The sequence below is a fragment of the Euleptes europaea genome, chromosome 4 (genome assembly GCF_029931775.1).
Source record: "Euleptes europaea isolate rEulEur1 chromosome 4, rEulEur1.hap1, whole genome shotgun sequence".
NCBI lineage: Eukaryota > Metazoa > Chordata > Lepidosauria > Squamata > Sphaerodactylidae > Euleptes > Euleptes europaea.
In genome coordinates this window covers 107985512-108008924 of record NC_079315.1, presented here as the reverse complement: position 1 = coordinate 108008924, position 23413 = coordinate 107985512, and positions in this window count along the sequence as shown.

Here is a 23413-nt window from a genome sequence, read left to right as displayed (position 1 = left end):
CTGGACTACAGAAAGACTTCAAAGGATGTCTGAAAGCCCCATAAAAAAATCTCACAATAAAATTCAGGAAGAACCAACAGCGTGTTCCATGAAAATCTGAGCTAAAATATTTTCTTGAATCTGCCTTGCTTAGTTCTGTTTCTTGATGCAAGAGGGTTGGATTAATACAGCACTAACGAAATGGCTGCATTTTCCAACCCCACAGCTGTTCGTTCAGCTGCACAAAATGATTAATTAGTGGCATCTGACTCCTTGTTGACAGGTGCCTTGTCTGCCGTCCAAGCGGCGACCATATTTACTGCTGTCTTTGTTTCCAAATGAAAGTCATTCCTCCCTGCCCTGGCTGAGTCATCTCTTTCCATCCCATTGTTGAAAACAAACCATGAAATGGGCAAGCCGCTTGAATCACTGAAAAATTCTTTATACAATTCCCTTGGAGATATCGGGCAGGGTCCTACCACCCTGTGCGTGGAATGCCTTTCTTTCCAGCATCCAACTGGTGCAGTGAAGTCACATGTGATTAAAGAGATGCACCCCAGGAGCTTTGGCAATATAACACAGGATGGTGGAGAACAGCTCTGAGATTGTGCACAAACACATCAATAAAAGAATTGCATGGAATCCTGGAGTATATCTCTGGAGCATAGAATCAGAGTTGGAAAGGACCACCAGCGTCGTCCAGTCCAACCCTCTGCACAAGGCAGGAAATTCACAACTGCCTCCCCACCCACACACACCCAGTGACCCCTACTCCATGCCCAGAAGATGGCCAAGATGCCCTCCCTCTCATGATCTGCCTAAGGTCATAGAATCAGCATTGCTGACAGATGGCCATCTAGCCTCTGCTTAAAAACCTCCTGGGAAGGACAGCTTGCCACCTCCCGTGAAAGCCTGTTCCACTGAGGATATGATGTATATACTTGGGGGGCAAAAGTAGCCTGGTGCTCCTCAGAAAATTATTTATGCCAAACAGGGACTCATTTTTTAAAAATATCTTACATGGCACCCTAAATTATATAGGAGCCACAGGGAATTAGGAATCAATGGAACTCAACCTCAGGCTTTACTGCTAAAATGAATTAGGCTGTGTCCAAATATGAAGAAATTGAATGATGGTTCTCTATAGTCCTTTGCAGTAGTGGTCGAATATGTCATTAAGTTACAGCAGATTTATGGCGAACCCATAGGGTTTTCAAGGCAAGAGACATTCAGAGGTGGTTTTCCATTGCATGTCTCTGCGTAGCAACCCCGGACTTCCTTGGTGGTCTCCCATCCAAGCGCTAACCAGAGCCGACCCTGCTTAGCTTCCAAGATATGATGAGATCAACCTAGCCTAAGCCATCCAGGTCAGGGCATAGTCCTTTGCAGATACGACCTCTGCCTGAGACCCTGGAGAGCCACTGCCAGTCTGAGTAGACAATACTGACTTTGATGGACCAGGGGTTTGATTCAGTATAAGGCAGCTTCATGTGTTCATGTGTTCATATAGAGTAACGTGTAATGGGAGCCTACCAACCATATAATGAGAGTGTGACTTATCCACGATCTTCCCAGTATGCACAATTGCCATATTATGTGAAGAGAAGCAATGCATGTATTTACCATGCATGTACAACTCCATATGCATGAATGTGAACCCTGAAAAATCCAGTTCGTGCTCACATGGCAAAATCTCACATTGCCCCTGTTCACACAACATGGTGACCATGCCTAACAGGCTCCCAGTGTGCATTATTGTAATATCTGAAAGGGTCTTATGTTTTGGTTGGATGTACAATCCTTTCCCCTAGCTGGAACTCGGGGGAAATCCTTTGTATAGATCCAAGTGGCTGGAGCTCACGGCAATCACAAAGTCAATGTTGGATTCAGGGCCACTTCCTGTGTCATTTGAGGCCTGAAGTTGGGTGAAAGCAGAGCTTACTCAGCAGCAGGAAAAAACCTCACACTAATCTCTGTTCATATTTGTAATGTATTTAGTTGGTGCAAGGTCTATGCTGAGCTCTTGAACTGTTGAACTCAGCGGTGTTGAACTATGTTGAGTTTGAGGCCCTGCTCCAGGCTCCGTCATCTTTTTCTCCTATTGGACAGTGGACTTTGGCCGTCCAACCACGGACTGGGAGGGGTGGCTCTGGGTGGTTGGGAACTGTATATAAGTTGGGGTTTTGCAGTTAAGTTAGTTCTCTCTTCCTGTTAGCTGAATGAAGCAGTTGCTGTTTGAACTGTGTCTCCGGCCTCGTGTGTAACCTTCGCATACATAACAGTATTTACATCATACTAAAGGTCCCATGAACTTCATCATGAACATGTTCAGCAGGCGAATGCATACTATTTTTAACAGCTGCAATCATTCATAGGCCTAGAACCTCTCATCAACTTGACTCACTGCCATGTGACTTGAGCAGCTGCCAAACAGCTTTGTGGCTGCACAGTAGCTGTGGTGGTAGAGTAGAGTTGCTGTCGGTGGGGCAACCAGTAGGGGAGGGTGGCGGTGGTGGAGCTTACAAGCCATAAATTGAGGCCTCAGCCTGGTCGCCATCAGTTCGTTGATGTCACTTCCCGAAGTGATGACACCCGTCACCGATGACATGGGAGATGCCCTGGTAGAAACGGTATTTAGCATAGAGATTTGCCTAAATACTAGAGAGTCACCCATGTCATTGGCGATGTGATGTCGCCATTTCCAGAAGTGACATCAACGTGCCGATGGTGACCAGGCTGAGACCTTAATTTATGGCTAGTAAGACCCCCACCAGCTGGCTGAATGGAGCTTGGGGGAGGGGTCCAAAGTGGGGAATCCCCTGATCCCGGAGGGGGTCTGGCAGCCCGATGGCTCGGTGAAAAATCAACTCTCTGCTTAGAACCAATGAGCATCAATGTGAGCTGAAGCAGATACTTAAGCATCCCTGATCTGAATACCCTCACTTTGGAAGGATGTTACGAACGTACATAAGTGCTGTCAAGTCTCAACTGACTGATGGAGACCCCAGCAAGGGGCTTTCAAGGCAAAAGGAGAGGTGGTTTGCCATTGCCTTCCTCTGCAAGGCCTTCCTTGGTGTAGTATAGACTCTGCTTAGCTTTCAAGATCTGATGAGATCTAGCTAAACCATACCACCTTCACTCCTTGGGGGGTTTACAAGGTACTTATCAAAAGCTCTTCAGTGGAAATTCTCCTGATATACATCTTCTGAAGATAAAAGCCTTCCCCCCCCTCTAGTGCAGTCCAAGTGCACTAAATGTAGCACTTAGGGTTGCCAAGTCTCTTTTTGCAAGAGGGTGGGGTTTGGGGAGGGGAGGGACTTCAATGCCATGGAATCCAATCGCCAAAGCGGCCATTTTCTCCAGGTGAACTCTATTGGCTGGAGATCCGTTGTAATAGCAGGAGATCTCCAGCTAGTACCTGGAGGTTGGAAAAAAAGGGGAAGGCTCCGTGCTGTATAGTAGGTAAAGCAAACTAGAAACAGCACACAAAAACAATATGATATAAATACAAATATATTAAAGTGACAAGTGAAAAGGTGAAATAAGCAAAAATACAAACAGAACAAAATGCACAAATATATACAACAAAAAATTCCCAGCCTAGACAATTCAAACAATCATCAGAAACTGATATAATATAACAAGCTCAAAGGTAAGTATTCAGATCACAGATCTTGAAAATGCTTGTTCTATATAATTTTGTATTTCTCTTTTGCAGGAAGAAGTAGACAGAAGGCTTGGGGAACAAACATCAAGAATTAATCCATAGCTTCATTGATAGGACGTGTTGTCTAGATCATGTGACCACGTTTCGCTATAGGCTTCATCAGCTATGCAATCTGCATTCTTTTATGGAAGCAAAACATTTAAATAATTCCAAAAGAGAAATACAAGATCATATAGAACAAACCTATTCAAGATCTGTCATCTGAATACTTACCTTTGAACTTGTTATATTAGATCAGTTTCTGACGATTGTTTGAATTGTCTAGGCTGGGAATTTTTTTGTTGTATATATTTGTGCATTTTGTTCTGTTTGTATTTTTGCTTATTTCACCTTTTCACTTGTCACTTTAATATATTTGTATTTATATCATATTGTTCTTGCGTGCTGTTTCTGGTTTGCAGTACCTGGAGGTTGGCAAATTGTAAGGTTCTGAAACAACTGATGCAGTAGTCTTCCTCAAAGACAACTTGTGCTTATTCTTGTGGAAATCCTAACCATTGGCCAGCTGAAACCGCACTTCACTGACCTTCTGACAAGCTTGAAAAATGGCAATTTGTCACGTCGGGCCTGTCACTAAGGTTACCCTGAACGGGTAATGCGGAGGGGGTGCACAGCTGCCTCCCAACTCTCCACGCAAATATGTTATGATTCTGAAGCATGTGCATTTTAGAAGTGCTATGGACTCGCTGGCCTCTAGTACAATTGGCTTTTAAAAGCTGTGACTGACGTGCTTTTTAAACATTAAAAATCATTTTTGTTTGTTGCTACGAATTCATGCGGTTTCCTCCACCCCCTCCCCAGGTATCCTATGCTTTATCATTTGATTTTAGCGTGCAATACCAACGTAGGAATAGAGCAGGATAAAAGCCAGAATACATTGTTATTTTCCTGTGCGGTGGAGAGATCATGCTGATTATATTTGTGGCCTGGCAAGGAGCACTGTGAAAAAGTTTCCTTGCCACATCAACGGACGTTGGCTTAATTGATGTGTTCACAGAGCTCTTTGCCCCCCACAATGATGTTTTGAACAATGTGGAAGGGAGTAGAAAGGATGGCTATTTGTTACTATTCCCACAATTAGGGTTGGCAGCCTCCAGGTGGCGGGGAGAAAAAAGGCACCTCTGTACTAATACCACGAGGTTAGGAAAACAGTACAGGATGATAAATATACACAAAGTGCAAATTTTATAAGCTCCTGAGATGAAACAAGGACCATATACATGACACATACAAAGCACAAATATATACAATATGTACAATCGGCATAAAGCAGAAATGATTCCGAAGGTCTCAACAGAGTACCAGGTAAGTATTAGTATTGTAATCTTGGTGTATAAAGTCCATATAAAGCCACAATCATCAATGGATACGGCCGTTTCAGATCCACAGCAGTGGAAATCTTTCTTCAGTCCTTCAAAAAAGTGCTGTTATACATTCATAATTCCTTCCCATGCAGGGTAAGTACAAATTGATTCAATCAGATGTCAGCAAAGTACATCACATAGTGCAGTGAGTGCACTCTGTTGAGACCTTTGGAATCATTTCTGCTTTATGCAGATTGTACATATTGTATATATTTGTGCTTTGTATGTGTCATGTATATGGTCCTTGTTTCATCTCAGTAGCTTATAAAATTTGCACTTTGTGTATATATATATATATATATATATATATATATATATATATATATATATATATATATATATATATATAAATCATCCTGTACTGTTTTCCTAGCCTCCAGGCGGCGGCTGGAGATCTCCTGCTATTGCAACTGATCTCCAGCCGACAGAGATTGGTTTACCTGGAGAAAATGGCCTCTTTGGCAATTGGACTCTGGGGCATTGAAGTCCCTCCCCTTCTCAAACCCCACCCTCCTCAGGCTCCACCCCAAAAACCTCCCGCCGGCGGCGAAGAGGGACCTGGCAACCCTACCCACAATGTGTCTCAACTGAGAGCTGCACAGAACAGTAAGGCCATTTATGCATAGTTGTTTCCTCACGGCCACCCCGCCGACTACTTCGGTTGCTTCGATTATGCTGGCATTTCCCGACCGTCAGAGGTCGCCTCGCTCTCCTCACGCGCTTCCGTGCGTTTTGCCCGCGTTTTCTGAATTCATGTTTAGCCAGCATCCAGAAAACGTGGGGGAAATGCACGGAAACGTGCGGGGAGAGCGAGGCGACCTCTGATGGTTAGAAAATGCAATCATGATCAAAGCAAAAACCCAAAGTAGTTGGTGGGGTAACCGTGAGGAAACAGCCATGCATAAATGGCCTAAATCTGACTCCAGACAAAAATCATGAGAACATAAGAAAGGCCCTGCTGGATCAGACCCAGGCCCATCAAGTCCAGCGGTCTGTTCACACAGAGGACAACCAGGGGCCTCTAGGAAGCCCACAAACAAGACGACTGCAGCACCATCCTGCCTGTGTTTCACAGCACCTAATATAATGGGCATGGTCCTCTGATACTAGAGAGAATAGGGACTATTTTTCACTTGAAATTTTAAATCTAAGGGCTGGTTTTTCAGGCGACAGAGAATTCCTGCGATTCCCACAACATGGAACACTATTAAAGTCGCAGGGTATCTGAAAGGAAACACTGGGTGATAGCTTCCTCCATCTTTAAGTGTATGGTTGCCAACTGCCTGGAGAGAAAATTTGTCCTGTCCCTTTAACAAAGGCATATTGGAATGTTATTTACCAGATGATGAATTTAACTCTATGCCATGAGAAGGTTCAGCCGCCTATTTCCACACATCGAGCACCTATTAAAGGACAGGATAGTTTTTCTCCAGGCAGTTGGCAACCCTTCTTAAGTGGCTGTTCCTTTGGAGCCACTTCACCTATTGCTTCTTCATAACCTTATTATTTCTCTGCCACAGAAACAATGAGGGGGTGTTATTGAAATAAGACTCTTTTAAAGGGAGGCCAACCCAGGAAAGCATTTGATCAGAGCAGCTCATCCATGTAACTTGACCATGGGAGCTAGCCTGAATTGAAAAATAGATGCTAGTTGGGATGATAGGCCAACCCTACCCGAGATGAGCACAAGAAGGAATGGCAGAATTATAGAATCATAGAGGTGGAAGGGCTGTCATATAGAGGAGGGGGCCGAATTGTTTTCCATTGCCCCAAAAGGTCGGACCAGAACCAACGGGTTGAAATTAAATCAAAAGAGTTTCTGTCTAGACATTAGGAAGAATTTTCTAACAGTTAGAGTGGTTCCTCAGTGGAGCAGGCTTCCTCGGGAGGTGGTAAGCGCTCCTTCCCTGGAGGTTTTTAGGCAGAGGCTAGATGGCCATCTGTCAGCAATGCTGATTCTATGACCTTAGGCAGATCATGAGAGGGAGGCCATCTTGGCCATCTTCTGGGCATGGAGTAGGGGTCACTGGGTGTGTGTGGGGGAGGCAGTTGTGAATTTCCTGCCTTGTGCAGGGGGTTGGACTAGATGACCCTGATGGTCCCTTCCAAATCTATGATTCTATGATGGGGCCATACAGGCCTAGTCCAACCCCCTGATCAATGCAGGATCACCCTAAGCATCCCTGACAAATGTTTGTCCAGCTGCTGCTTGAAGACCTCCAGTTCAGGGGAGCTCAACATCTCCCTAGGCAGGCAATTCCACTGTTGAACTACTCTTATTGTAAAAAAAACAAAAAAGTTTCCAAATATCCAGCCGGTACCTTTCTGCCCGCAATTTAAACCCATTATTGCGAATCCTATCCTCTGCTGCCAATAGGAACAGCTCCCTGCCCTCCTCTAAGTGTCAGCCCTTCAAACACTTAAAGAGAGCCATCATGTCCCCCTTCAACCTCTTCTTCTCCAGACTGTTCTCAATTCCCTCAGCTTTTCCTTGTAGGGTTTGGTCTCCAGGCCCCTGATCATCCTCGTCGCTCTCCTCTGCACCCGCATATGCCTCCCCGCCCCCGCAAGCCATCCAGTGCATTGGCCGTGCTTCTGACACCAACAGAAATCTACAGGATAGAACAACCTACAGGCAGTGCCACCTTTCACATTCACGAACTCTGTAAATGCGATTCTGCATTTAATCTAGCATTTCCGCCATCACACAGAACCAGAAGACTGGATTTGACCAAGCTGGATATTACATCATCAGATGGGGTTTTGCTCCAGGAAACGTGGAGCCTTGAAAGCTGCTCTCTTACAGGATATTCACTGTATTGTTTGAAAGCACAAAAAGCTATTTTGGGAGGGGGGCGTCCTGCAGCTAGCCTTGCCTGCTTGATTTATAATAGGTTTCCTCTAGAAAATATTCAGGTTTTTGAACTCCCGCCTTTGGCACTTGCAGGATACCTTGAATTCCCAGAACTGCCCATAATTTATACCCATCATCATTTCACTTCATCCACTAACCTTAGGGCTGTTTAGCTTGGAAAGAAGGCGGTTAAGGGGGGACATGATAGGGGTCTCTAAAATGATGCATGGTATGGAGAGAGTGGAAAGGGAGAAGCTTTTCTCCCTCTCCCATAATACCAGAATGCAGGGTCATCTGATGAAGCCGGAGGGTGAGATATTCAAAACAGATCAAAGGAAGCATTTCTTGTGGAACTCCCTGCCCCGGGAGGTGGCGATGGCTGCCAACCTGGAAGGCTTTAAGAGGGGAGAGGACATGTTCATGGAGGAGAGGGCTATTCATGGGTACTAGTAAAAATGGATACTAGTCATGATGCATACCTATTCTCTCCAGGATCAGAGGAGTATGCTTATTATATGAGGTGCTTTGGAACACAGGCAGGATGGTGCTGCTGCAGTCGTCTTGTTTCTGGCTTCCTGGAGGCACCTGGTTGGCCACTGTGTGAGCAGACTGCTGGACTTGATGGACCTTGGTCTGATCCAGCATGGCCTTTCTAATGTCCTTATGTTCTTATGCGCCTTGCTGTTGAGTCTCCCTCTTTTCTCAAGTAAGATAGGGTGGAAATTGTTGGACTATGAGGAATTTCTTAAGCTGTTTAAGTCAATTCTTCCCAAAGGCTAATTTAGAAATTGCTGGGGACCTTAACACACGTATTGGTATTCAGGATGAGGAATGGTTGCTGAAAGGGGGGATGGAAAACCTCAATCCTTTGGAGACAGGTTATTCCTTCTTTTATGATAGAAGCTCCAAGGAGCGTAAAATCAACCAGTCGGGACTGAGGATGATCAGATGGGGGGCACCAGGCAAGGAGGGAATAACATGTGCTCCCCCCTGCTCCTCACCATGGAGAGATGGTATAATATCCAAACTGTCCCTGTTATTCATACCAAGGCATTTTGTTTGAGCCAGCTGCATGGGTGATTCATTCCAAGAAAACATTTTTATGTACACATGCCTCCATGGAAATAATTCCAAAACTTAGCCTAGTGCTACAGAAGATTATTTTTGAACTCGCCTTTGGAGGCTGCTCCGTTAGCAGTTCTTAGGATGCAATAGTGACGGATATGCACGGGTGATGCCTGCATGTGCTGTACATGAGAGCAAGCCAGCCAAGTTCATTAAAGATGTCATAGAGCCATACTGGATGACCAGTGCTGAATAAGAATGCTGATAGCTCACAAGTCACACTTTGAGGAGGAGAAAAAGGAGAATCCATCCTTCCCCACTTAACACATGAACACATGAAGCTGCCTTATACTGAATCAGACCCTTGGTCCATCAAAGTCAGTATTGTCTGCTCAGACCAGCAGCGGCTCTCCAGGGTCTCAGGCAGGGGTCTCTCACATCACCTCCTTGCCTAGTCCCTTTAACTGGAAGTGCCAGGGATTGAACCTGGGATCTTCTGCATGCCGAGCAGATGCTCTACCGCTGAGCCGCAGCCCCTTCCCCTCCACTGATGCTAGTCCACAAGGAATAATAGGATCAGCCCCAGGGAGAAGAAAGTTATCGTTACACCTACTAGTAAAATCAACTTATAACCTCCACCAGGAAAAAACAAGCATCTCCTTAATGAGGAACATCCTGTTTTAAGGTATGGCATCCTGCAACTGTTGCACTAAGAAAGTGCCCTGAATCAGTCCAGGGCCTTTTAGTTATGGATTAAACATAAAACACATGAAGTTGTATTCTACCAAGTCAGGCCATTGCTTTATCAAAGAAAGTCTTGTCTACTCTGACAGGCAGCGACTTTCCAGGGACTCAGGTAGAGGTCTTTCGCATCATCCACTAACCTGAACTTTTTAACTGGAGATTCCAGGGATTGAACCTGCAACTTTCTGCATGCTAACCTGACGCTCTGTCTCTGAATCATATATATGCAAAATGCAGTCCTGGGATATCTGTGTGTATGTGTAAAAGTGGGAGAAGATAAAACCAAATGCTACAAGTTGTAGAGAAGTTAGAGAATGAAGCAAGGAAAAGATAGCACACAGCTCTAGTAATTGGTGTCTGGGTGCGTATAAATACCATCAAGCTGCAGCCAATGTACAGCAACCCAGTAGGGTTTTCAAGGCAAGAGACTAAGAGAGGTGGTTTGCCATTCTCTGCTTCTGCATATAGTGACCCTGGTTTTCCTTGGTGGTCTCCCATCCAAGTACTAACCAGGGCCAACCCTGCTTAGCTTTTAAGATCTGACCAGATCAGACTAGCCTGGGCCATCCAGGTCAGGGCACTAATTAGTCTATGAGTACTTAATTCTTTAGCGGTGATGAAACTTACATGGTATGGACTTAATTGGCGTTCAGGCGGAAGATTGCTTGGAGGCCACTAAATTGCTACAAACACTTAAAATCAAGAGTGGGGATTAAATAGAATAAATACACCAGAAAGGAGTCCTTAAGAAAGAGATTAGTGTCACATTCTCAGACAGAATATAGAATCAGGATAATCTGAGATTTGCAAACAACCCCCGTTCCCGAATTGCTCCTCTCCCTACAGTCCTTTTCTGCCAATTGCTCCTTTCCTCCATCCAGGCTGGAATCTTTGACCAGCACCAGGGAGAAAGCCAGACATTGCTTGAACAAGACACGCGGGGCAGATTCAATATCAGATTTCTTTTTCCAGCTGTCTAAAGTCCCATTAGCGCTATTCACTATTATCAGGACTTTCCCCCCACACCACCTCTTTCTCTCTCTATAATTAGGATGGCTTAAGGTTTATCTAGGCCTTTTTCAAAACCAGACTTCCTTAACAGCCGTAGCCATCAATCACGGAGGCCTGAATGGCAAGTCGTTTTTTGGGGTTCACATTCTTTGTCTTTTAGGATTCACATTCTTCCATGAGAAGCAGGAATAAAGTACACTCAAGTCAGTGGGTATATGTCTGCAACTAAGTGGTAAAATAATTTTCCTTACCATAAGTGCAGCATTTTCCTTTGGCAACTGGTTTCCCTTGGACAGATTGCTAATCCACTTGCCCTCCTGCGGACTGTTTTCATCTCCTCCTTTGCCATGCAATACACTATAACGGGTTGAAGAGTTGGCTGTATCCGGATACGCTTCGTTTGGATCGCGGCGGTTGCATCCATGAACCAGTGTAGCAGAATCCAAACAGCTCCTTTTCCCTTGAATCGTGCGACTTTTGGACGTGTGAAGCTCTTTGGGATGCAGTTTATTCAGAGGGCGGTTTGATGCCTTCGTCGGACCCGCTGCGTTATCTTTGCCTTTGTTCCCTTTCTCCCGTACCTTTGCAAACTTTTGCGAGTTTTTCCATGAGAGGTTTCTGTCCACATCCGGTTTCTCTGTGGCCGCAGAGGAGCCGCTTATACTGCAAGAAGAAGGCTTCATCCCCAAAAGCTCGTTTTCCATGTTCTGCGATCTGCTGACGGAAGAATCTTCAGTGGATTGACTGCTGCTGCTGTTTTCCTCTTCAATTCTGGGATAATCATTTTCAATCGCCATGGAAGCCGCCTGCTGCTTGAACTTCTCTTTGTCTTTCGTGGTGGGAGCTTCCCTTTGCTGTTGCCCAACAGTCAGAGTCATTCCTGTTGGGAAGAGTGATGGATTGCATGCGGTGAGATAGCTCCTGACAGCTACTTCTTTGGATTTTGACTGATGACCACAGAAGCCAATGGTAGCATCCATAGGCACGGCGTTATCCGACACTTGGAACAGGCGAGGCATTCCGCCGAGGAAGTAAGCACACCCGTCACAATCGTTCCCCAGCTGTAACTCATCTTCATCATCGCTTTCCAACAGAAACTGCAGCTTCCTTTCCCACTCTTGATACGTCTCCTCCGTCATCACGTCAGAACGTTCGAGGTCTTCCGGTCGATCCTTGTCAAAAGAGTCATCAGCTCTAATAAACATTCTGCCCGGAAGAATCTCAAAATCATTGTCGGCATTTTTATAGGAACCCTCTAAAGAGCTGGTCTGGTTTTCTAGAGGTGCACTTGTATGACTCAGGGACAGTTGGTCTTTTCTCAGAACTTCACAGAGGCAAATCTCTTCATGTGTCTTGGCATATTCAGTTGTCTGACAAGCAGCTAAGTCCATGGCATTAAAAGAACAGCTGTTTGTATGATCATCGATTTGACTTGCCGGTTTGGAATCCACTTGTGAGCTGTTGACTGTATCCACCTCTCTCTCAGCACAGTCCCTAGACGTTTCTCTCTCAGTACACTCCGCAGGCATTTCAAGGCCATCATAGATATGGGGATCAGATGTTTTTGGGGTCATGTCCAAAATGCTTTCATTATTTTCCTCGGGACTGAGTACATTTTTAGCACACGTATTGTCTCCTAAACAATGAGTATTTTTGTGCCAGTTTTCTATTGGAGAACAAATTCCATTTCCCATTGAGCGGGAAAATGTGGTTTGTTCAGTAGACAAACCATTGAATTCTGGCGCTGCAGGTTCTGATGATCCTACAGAGAAACAGCACTCATGGGCTGAATAATTATTTTCTACGACATCGTCTTTATTCTCTGTATCTCGATTAGAATTTTCCCAATGATACCCAGTAATGTCATTTGCTCTGCGAGTTCTTACATTGTTTTCAGGATTGTTGTGTAATGTTTTATACACTTCAGATTTTGTGCCAGGCGTCACTTTAAGGAAAGCTGACGACTGAACTCTTCCCAAATAGTTACTAGCCACAATTCGATAAACACCAGCATGTTCCTCTGAACACCTGTGAATTTACAAATAAAGATTTATTTAAATGGAAATGTTTACACATGAATCAATTAGTAAACATAAAAATCAGTGGTATGTTTTAAAATCTACAGCTGAAATGTTTCAAATAGAAGAAGAGTTGGTTTTTATATGCCGATTTACTCTACCACTTAAGGCAGAATCAAACTGGCTTACAATCACCTTCCCTTCCCCTCTCCTCAACAGACCCCCTGTGAGGTAGGTGGGGCTGAGAGAGCTCTAAGAGAGCTGTGACTAGCCCAAGGTCATCCAGCTGGCTTCATGTGTAGGAGTGGGGAAACAAATCTAGTTCATCAGATTAGCCTCCACCACTCATGTGGAGGAGTGGGGAATCAAACCCAGTTCTCCACCGCTCCAAACCACCGCTCTTAAACACTACACCATGCTGGCTCTCAATGACACAGCTTTGGTCACTTAACACAACATATGTATGTATGTGTCATAAAGTTGCAACTAACTTATGGCAACCCCAGCAAGGGGTTTTCAAGGCAAGTTTCAGCCAAGGAGAAATGTAATAAATAATGTAATAAATAAAGCTAGAAATGTAATAAATAATAATAATTTTTAAAATAATAATTTTTTGCCATTGTCTTGCTCTGCAGAGCCTTCCTTGGTGGTCTCCTATCCAAGTACCAACCTTGCTTAACAAGACCTGACAAGATCCAGCTATACCACGCTGCCTTCCCTCCCACTTAACACAACAGAAGAGTGAGTGTAATTTCCAAATTCTTGTGATTGCATGAACACTAGTTGTGAAGGAAGGGTTTTCAGCATGGAAAGGAATCCAAAACATAGGGGACAAAGAGTCAAATTAGAGAGAGATTCTTAACAATATGTTGTATCTTTTTCTCAGGACTCTAACCTGGAGAACCCCTGCCAATCCACCTGGCTGTTTGCCGACCAGCTGAGGGTCGGCGGGCAATGCGTGCATGCTTGCCTGCCCGTGGGGACAAGTCACTTCCGGTTTACACCCGGAAGTGCTGCATTGCATTGGGCCTTTTACCACTCAGTTTGAGTGGTAAAGGCCCCTTGCGATGCAGCACTTCCGGGTGTAAACCAGAAGTGATGAAACACTTCTGGGCACGCGCGACCCCTGCCCCCCAAAAACCTCCTGCCGAAGGGGGACCTGGTAAGCCTACTGCTGCATGACCTTGGGCTAGTCACAGTTCTCTCTGAACTCTCTCAGCCTCTCCTACCTCACAAGGTGTCTGTTGTGGAGAGAAGAAGGGAAGGTGATTGTAAGCCGGTCTGATTCTACTTAAAAGGGAGAGAAACTCGGCATATATAAAAAAGTTCATCTTCTTCTCTTCTTCAACTCGTTAAAAACCGAAATGTGTTGTTTGGCTCCTGGAAGGCTGTAACACTGCTTAGGACAACACTGATAGCCGAGTGTCCATAGGATCACTGCCTGCAATCCCTTTTCTCCATGGAAGTGTTCAAAAAACCAAATAAGTGGTGTGGAAGAGATTGGGAGTTACAAAGCAGACAATGCCACCTTACCCAAACAGACGTAAAGTATAAATCGGGTTATCATCTGTTTTTTCATAGTTGGAAAAGTCCTCTAGTTCATTGATATCTCGTCCATTCTTACACCAGGTGATGTCCGGTTTTGGGTTGCCTAGAAACACACAGAGAAGAAAATGATTCTTGTGCATTGGTATTTCTGAAAAACGAGGCAGTGACATAGTAAAGATGCTTGAGCAACATCTTATATTTCAGAACCGACATGGCTTGATTTGCAGCATCCAGCAGAACTAGGATCCTCATATTCAGAGGGTCCTTCACCTTTCAGCTTCAAGAGGCTGGGATCCGGTAGTAGGAAATGGATCCTTCAAATTAGGTTGGTCTTAGGGTAGACTTGCAGGGAATAGTGTTGTGATGAACAAAGAGTTAATCACAGCCAACTTATGCAACCCCATAAGGTTTTCAAGGCAAGTGATTGAGCAGAGGTGGTTTGCCATTGCTTTCCTCTGCAAATTTTTCCTTGGTGGTCTCCCATCCAAGTACCGATCCTGCTTAGCTTCCACGATCTGATGAGATCGGGCTATGCTGTACCATTCCACATCCCTGTAGAGTGGAGGTCCCGGACTTCATCCTACCAAACAAACTAACAATGCCATTCTAAGCAGACTTACATACTTCTAAGTCCATTGAAGTCTATGAACAAACCGCATTTCCCAGTATACTCTCGTGTTACATTCTGAAGAACTGTACAGTGCCCTCCCTGAGAATTGGTTACAGAGAGATCGCGGACTTTTTCCAGGATGGGCCCAGTCCTAGCAATGGCCTATCAGAGTGGGTGAAGAGGGCACTTTCATTCACTACATTTAGGAGCTGATTTGAGCTTTTATGGCTCCTATATTCACTCTCAGCGCAGAACTGAATCCCGTGCCTCAATAAAACCATTTAATTTATTTCAGTTAAACTACAGAGTCTGGGTTCCTTACTGAACTGGTTAATACGGCCCGCTAGGGACCCAGATTTATGGTCTCCAAGCCATTTGGGATACAGTTAAACTTACGATGAATCCCTTAATCATACAGAGTTTATGAAAAACCCAGCAAACTGACGTGAACATTAGTTGGTAGCGCTTACCAGTTATCTTGCAAGTGAATGTAGCGTCTCCATTTTCTGGCACAGATTGCGAAGTCAGGAGGGACAAGAAATAAGGGCAGCTCTTCCTGGCAGATGATTCTGAGCTTGACATCATTCAGAGCCACACTGATCTGAAAGATAGGGGGAAAACCTACAGTTTTAAGAAGCCCTGTGTCTTTCCTTGAAATACCTCTTCCAGCAATTAAGTTTGTTTTTTTCCTATGGAAGGCCATGGAGCAAGCAATTTTAGGGCTCAAATCTTGTTTGGTTTCGCCTGCTTATGTGGCTTTATCAGCAATGACTCACTGCTGGTGGTTTATATATATTTTGTCTCCATTTTTCAAATGCAACAACACAAAAAAATATTAAAAGCAACTCATAAACACATGAAGCTGCCTTATACTGAATCCATCCAGGTCAGTACTGTCTACTCAGAGTGGAAGTGGAACTTCAGGGTCTCAGGTGGGGGTCTTTCGAATCATCTACCACTTGATCCTTTTAATGGGAGATACCAGGGATTGAACTTCTGCATACAAAGCTGATGCTCTGCCACTGGGCCACAGTCAGGGTTCCCAACCTCCAGGTGGTGCCTGGAGATCTCCTGGGATTACAACTGATCTCCAGGCAACAGAGATGAGTTCACCTGGAACACATGAAGCTGCCTTATACTGAATCAGACCCTTGGTCCATCAAGGTCGGCATTATCTTCTCAGACAGGCAGCAGCTCTCCAGGGTCTCAGGCAGGGGTCTTTCACATCACCTACCTGCCTATGCCCTTTAACTGGAGATGCCGGGGATTGAACCTGGGGCCTTCTGCATGCCAAGCAGATGTTCTGCCACTGAGCCACAGCCCCTCCCCCAAAAGGCCGCTTTGGAAGGTGGACTCGATGGCTTTGTATCTCACTGAAGTCCCTCCCCTCTTCAAACCCCACCCTCCTCAGACTCCAGTCCCAAAATCTCCAGGTATTTCCCAACACAGAGCTTGCAACCCTAGCCCCCCGCCCCCCAGGTTGCCAACCTACAGGTGGTTGCTGGAGATCTCCTGGAATTCCAACTGGTCCCCAGATGACAGAGAAAATGGCTGCTTTCAAAATTGGTCTTTAAATAGGGTTGCCAACCTCCAGGTAGTACCTGGAGATCTCCTGCTATTACAACTTATCTCCAGCCAATAGAGATCAGTTCACCTGGAGAAAATGGTCGCTTTGGCAATTGGACTCGGTGGCATTGAAGTCCCTCCCCAACCCTGCCCTCCTCAGGCTCCACCCCAAAAACCTCCTGCCGGTGGCGAAGAGGGACCTGGCAACCCTAGCAAAGGGACATATAGAAGGAGATGGTCCTTCCACCCACTGTTTTTTTAAAATGCACCAGGTTGGATCCAAACAAAGTCTTCAGGTGGTGAAAAAAGGAAGGTAGGGTGTCCCTTTGGCTGCAAAAAAAAAAAGTTTTAACTGGGATCATGGGAAGCGCATAGAGAAAAGGCATGTGGGATGGAAGCTGTACCAAGGAAGGAATTTGAGCAGGACTATGAGGAAAAGCTGGCTGGATCTAACCTGTTATTTTGCAAACACAAATTTTACTGCAAATGTTGCGTAGAAGTGTTGCTCAGGGATTAGAGGACAACCACAGCAACACCTTTTTAAAAAGTATCTCCTCTTTGTGTTCTGGTACTGATTACTCCATTTTACTGGAGAGACTTATAATAACTGGTATTATGCAAATGAACAGCTACACTGGCAATAATACCCCCCTATTATTTTTAGCCAATGATCATTCTTCTTAAATAATTTAACATTTCCTCCAGAGTCATTTTCCTAGATCGGAATGAACAAACAGGTAAATTAAATGCATGCCTATAATTATTGTGCTTTACATGAAGTAACATTATAGTTGATTGCAAAAGACTTGGTTTCCCCCTCTTTTTTTGCAGTAAACAAAAGATAATACTACCGTATTCCTTGCATTTCAAAATGCTGTTATTTTCTCCATAGAAACATTTTGGTGGCAATCCTGTGCTCTCTTTCCTAACAGTACGCACTATTAAACACAGTGGGTTTTACTTCTGAGAAAGTATGCATTGGATTGTAGTTGTTGCTGTCTAATTTTTTAAAATATCACATAACTTCTTAAATATATATGTTTGGGTTAAGGGGTGTAATGAAGAGCATTTTAAAAGCTGCAGCTGTCCACATGCGTGTGATCCCCTGGTAGAGTTGCCAGTTCCCCCCCGGCTACCCACGGTGGGTGTAGGGTTGCCAGCTCCAGGTTGGGAAATTCCTAAAGATTTGGGGATGGAGCCTGGGGAGGACAGGGACCTCAGTGGGTTACAATGCCATAGAATCCATCCTCCAAAACATCCATATTCTCCAGGGGAACTGATCTCTGTAGTCTGTAATTCCGGGGGATCCCCAGGTCTAGGGTTGCTAGGTCCGTCTTCGCCACTGGCGGGAGATTTTGGGGGCAGAACCTAAGGAGGGTGGGGTTTGGGGATGGGAGGGGCTTCAGTGCCATAGAGTGCAATTGCCAAAGTAGCCATTTTCTAAAGGGGAACTGATCTCTATCAGCTGGTGATCATATGTAATAGCAGGAGATCTCCAGCTAGTACCTAGAGAGGTTGTAGGAAGGAAACAATAAAGCCTCAATTTATATCAAACATTGTATTCAGTGTATCTAAATATGAAACACAGTGTAACAAAGACAATACAGTGATACATATAATATACAACTATATACAAATTGGTCAAGTTAGACCAACAATGACGTTTGAAGCATAATAGCTCTCTCCAAAGAAAATGAAGACCAAAGAGTCCAAAGAGTCCAAACGAAAGACATAGGTAAATATCCCAGGGTCTGTGATGGCAAAAATTGCTCCCAAAATGTTCAATGGTAAAGGCGAAGAGAAAGAGGAAATGCTATTCCGGATATTCGTAGCGCTTTCACCATAGCATAGCTTCATCAGCATATGAATATTAATATAATATAATATGATACGTTTTGTATATTTTGGTACTCTCATATAAATTTTATAAATTTTATACCGTCAAACAATCACATGCAATTCATATTTAGATACACTGAATACAATGTTTGATATAAATTGAGTCTTTACTGTTTCCTTCCTACAATTGTTTGTTAACAATATAGTGAGTAGTTTTTTACTAGCACCTAGAGGTTGGCAACCCTACGCATGTTCCACATGGAGGATGGCATCCCCGAAGACCCTGAGAGTAGTGAGCAATCTGGGTAAACAAAGATACAGCGGCAGAACAGGCAAGAGGAAGGATAAAGAAGAAACTTGCATATTCACCTTACTAGTTCTGCTGCCTCGTCTGAAGTACCGGTGTGCTTGGCACAAAGAGACATTGTACAGTCAGTCATTTCTAATACATGGTAAGCTTCAGTACAGCACCCAAACTCTTCACACAGCCAGTAAGGCCTTTTATGCAGGGACATTTCCCAGCAGTCACTAGGGTTGCCAGCTCCGGGTAGGAAATACCTGGAGATATTTGGGGCAGAGCCTGAGGAGGGCAGGGTTTGGAGAGAGGAGGGACTTCAATGCTATAGAGTCCAATTGCCAAAGCGGCCATTTCCCCAGGTGAACTGATGTCTGTTGGCTGGAGATCAGTTGTAATAGTGGAAGATCTCCAGCCACCACCTGAAGGTTGGCAACCCTAGCAGTCACCTCCCTTGATTGCTCCAGGGCTTCCTTTTGAGCATGCATCCCTTTTCTGCTCGTCAGAGGTCACCTCGCTCTCCCCGCACATTTTGCCCGTGTTTTCCAGATAGCGTTTTAGCCAGAACCTGGAAAATGCGGGCAAAATGCCTGGGGAGAACGAGGCAATCTCTGACAGGTGGAAAAGGGATGCATCGTCTAAAGGAAACCCTGAAGCAGTCAGTGGGGATGACCCTGCATAAAAGGCCTAAGTGAAAGGCTCGTCTCATTCAGAGCTGGTCAGGCACTCTGTTCCAAAACACCAGCCTTACCAACCAAGCATCATCTCCGTCTTATGTGGATTCCATATTACCATGCTCTCTCTCAGCCATCGGTCCAGGTCCTGGCCAGAAACAGAGACCGCCACTTTTGTAGACTGGTTTAATGACGTACAGACCTTTGGTCTGATGTTGTAGCAAGGCAGTTTTTATGAGCAAGGATGCGACATCTAGGGTTGCCAGCCTCCAGGTACTAGCTGGAAATCTCCTGCTATTACAACTGATCTCCAGCCTACAGAGATCAGTTCACCCGGAGAAAATGGCCGCTTTGGCAATTGGACTCTATGGCATTGAAGCCGGGTGTGAGGACGATCTGGCTGCGATGTCTGTCACCCCATTGATCGCCAGGGTTGATTCGGCTGATCTGGCTGGCTAGGCGGGTGTCCCATCCCTCCCTCACCGCTCCATGTGCGTCCCTCCCGAAGCTGAGCGCTTGGTGGAAGAGGACGACCATCCCAGATAGAAGGAGTGTACCATTCTTCGGTCAAGGGTATACGATAGCTGCATTGAAGTCCCTCCCCTCCCCAAACCCCCCCTCCTCAGGCTCCGCCCCAAAATCCTCCCATCGGTGGCAAAGAGGGACCTGGTAACCCGAGCGACACCTGCATAATCTCACCAATTGTGATATTCCACTGGTGTCTGAAGCCCCTGAAGAAACCGAGTCCTCTGCAGCAGTGTAAATCAATGCTACTGAATAAGCAGCGGACATTGTCATAGCTAGATCTGGCATAAGAGAGGCGAGGACACACATAGCTTTAAGTGGCACAAGAATGAACAAAGAGGAGTACACGGCCAGGAGGATCTGATATGAAGGTCTGGGCTCTCTCTCAACAAAGCCAATGTCTCGTGTTGTAGACATGTTGCAATCACGGCGGGGGCAGGGGGGGATCGCGATGTGAAAAGATGCAAGACGAACCCTTTCAAAACGATATCTGAATTATGCATGAAGTCGTACAGAATGAAAAGAGGGCCTCCTTGGTAAAGAAAGAAATTCCTGGGAGATAAGGAAACGGGGAGGTAGATTGTACAAATCTGATGGGATTGTATTCCGCTGGCGAAATTAAATAGGAAACCTACAGAATTGGGATGGCTTAAAAGAGCAACGTACATGTGATGTTACATGCAAGCGTGTATAATGAATACCACAAAAGATTCTTTTAAAAAATGAAAGCCAACTGCTGGAGGCTGCAATTTTGAACAGAAGGGGAAGGGTGAACACAGTAGGTGCTTAACCCTTTCCTATTCAAAACTGTCTCCAAAGTTCCTTTCCCCCCCTGTGGTGTTACAGACATACAACTATCCTTGCATACACATAATTCATTATACTTGTGTAAAATTAGTTGTATTCATTTCTGGTTTTAAATTTGTATTATTTATTGTTTTATTCCTCCCCCCCTGCCCAGGAGACTGGGAGTAGGGATATTGGGGGGTGCCAACACCCCAACAGCAAGATGCCATTTCCGAGGGGAAACAGGAAGTGACATCATGCCACGCTAGGATTCACCAGAAACTCTATGGGGAAACTATGGGAAAACCGTATCGTTTCAGCTGAATGCTAGAGCTGTGTGACATCATTTCTAAATTCATCCCAGAAATTATATCTTGCTGTCGGCACAACCGTGATTTTTTGTGGGTCTTAATTCGAGGGTTGCCAACCGCCAGGTAGTGGAGGAGAAAATACGACACCTCTGTACAAGTATCTGGAGGATAAGGAAATCAGTACAGGAGCGAATACTAGTGAAAAATAGCAAAATATATTACAGCTAAACACAATAATTTACAATAGTGGTCTCAATGACCTTCAACATACAAAATGCAACTTGTGTCAGACGCAAAAAATTATGTAATAAGATAAGGTGAGTACAGTTATCAATCTTTCTTTTTTCACAGAGGCAGGTATGCATGGACGAGAGGATGTCAATGGACGAGAGTTCATCAAGAGGATACGATCGTTTTGAAGTCAAAAAGTTCAAATCTTCATCAGTCCTTCATCACAAAGTCTCATGATTTCATTTGTCATCATCCATATCATAAAATCCCCATAGGGTAAGCATTCAAATATTGCAATATCCAATATATCCCAAGAAGGGTAAGATCCAGAGTTCCTTCCACCCATGGTAAGGTCTGAAAAACTGCCAGGTAGTAGCAGGAGATCTCCTGCTAATTCAACTGATCTCCAGCCGATAGAGATCAGATCACCTGGAGAAAAATGGCCGCTTTGGCAATTGAACTCTATGGCATTGAAGTCCCTCCCCTCCCCAAACCCCGCCCTTTTCAGGCTTGCCCCAAAAACCTCCCGCCAGTGACGAAGAGGGACCTGGCAACCCTACTTATTTCCCCTCTGCTGGCCTATTGAAAGTGGGGGGGGGGTAGGGTTGCCAGGTCCCTCTTTGCCACCAGCAGGAGGTTTTTGGGGTGGAGCCTGAGGTGGGTGGGGTTTGGGGAGGGACTTCAATGCCATAGAGTTCAATTGCCAAAGCAGCCATTTTCTCCAGGGGAATTGATCTCTATCGGCTGGATATCAGTTGTAATAGAAGGAGATCTCCAGCTACTATCTGGAGGCTGGCAACCCTAGTTGGGGGTCAGGGGCTCAAAACAGGGGATCCCACATCGGGAGTGGGAAAATGGTAACCCTAGTTGGGATATAAGTATACTAAATAAATAAATAAAAGTAGCTTTGGGAAACAACTATGAGTGGGGAGAAATGTCCACTGGACAAAGGAATAAATACACACACATATATGGTGTTTCTCCATTTAAAAGTCACAGCTCCCCATGGTTCCTTTTCATTTGAAAACAAAAACCTCTCAGGAATTCATGTATTTTCATGCAATGTACAAGTCACCACCACAATTGCTTAAATCTGGTTCCCAGTTACTCAATGCACCTACTTCCTCATTGTTCAGCGTAGGGATGAATGATGCTCAACAAAGCCAAGATCAGAGGGTACAATTAATGCAAATGAACACAGGGCAGTAAGAATTGCCTTGTCTGGTATTGAAGGGATTTTCAAACCAGGAAACATTTCTGGCTGGGGACACTGGATGACTGCAAGAGGAATAGCAATCTGTATGCTCTGTGGTGGCAGCTGCTGTAGCAAGAGAATAGCTAACACCATATTTAACAAAGGGAATAATAACAGTAACCCAGGCTACCACTGTAGTTTGAAGTAGGGTGTAAGGGCTATAATAACACTGCTATATAATACCCATAGTACCTGCAGGGGGTGACAATAAGGCAGGACTGCGGAGCCCAGGAAACCAAGCAAAAAAGAACATGCATATTTGCACTGCCTCCTACTTCTTTCCAAGTTTTTGGCTGCTGTTTTAATCAAGATCTGGCTGCTTTTGAACTTATATGCTAATGTTGAGGGTGGATGCTTTGCACATTTCATTTATATATTTAGAAAATTTTATGCCATTCTTGTAGCCCATTTTGCCTGGTCAAAGGGTCACCAGCTGATCGCTGGCACCCAGGGGGAAATAGGGGGCAGGGAAATGGGGGGCACCGTCGCCACAACATCAGTTTCGGGGGAAATCCAGAATTGACGATCCGGTTTTACCATAGAGTTTCAGGTGATTCTTATGGCTGTGCGACATCACTTCTGGGTTTTCCCTGGAAGTGACAAACACCATTGTGCTGACTGTGATTTTTTTTTTAACCTCAACTTTATTCCTGCTGGATGACAGAGCAGCAGCAGAAAATGAGGGTTGCCGTCAAGAGACCTGGAAACCCTATCTGGCCACCCTATCATGACAGCCTATAAGGTAGGACATTATTTTATTTTTCTTGTGTTACGACAGCCTATAAGGTAGGACATTATTTTATTTTTCTGGTGTTACAAACGGAGTGGGTGAGATTGCAGCATAGTGCTTATAGAATCATAGAGTTGGAAGGGACCACCAGGGTCATCAAGTCCAACCCCTGCATAATACAGGAAATTCACTACTACCTCCCCCTCCATCCAACACACACCTAGTGACCAGAAGATGGCCAAGATGCCCAAGATGTTTAAAACCCCTGTCTTGAATGCTAA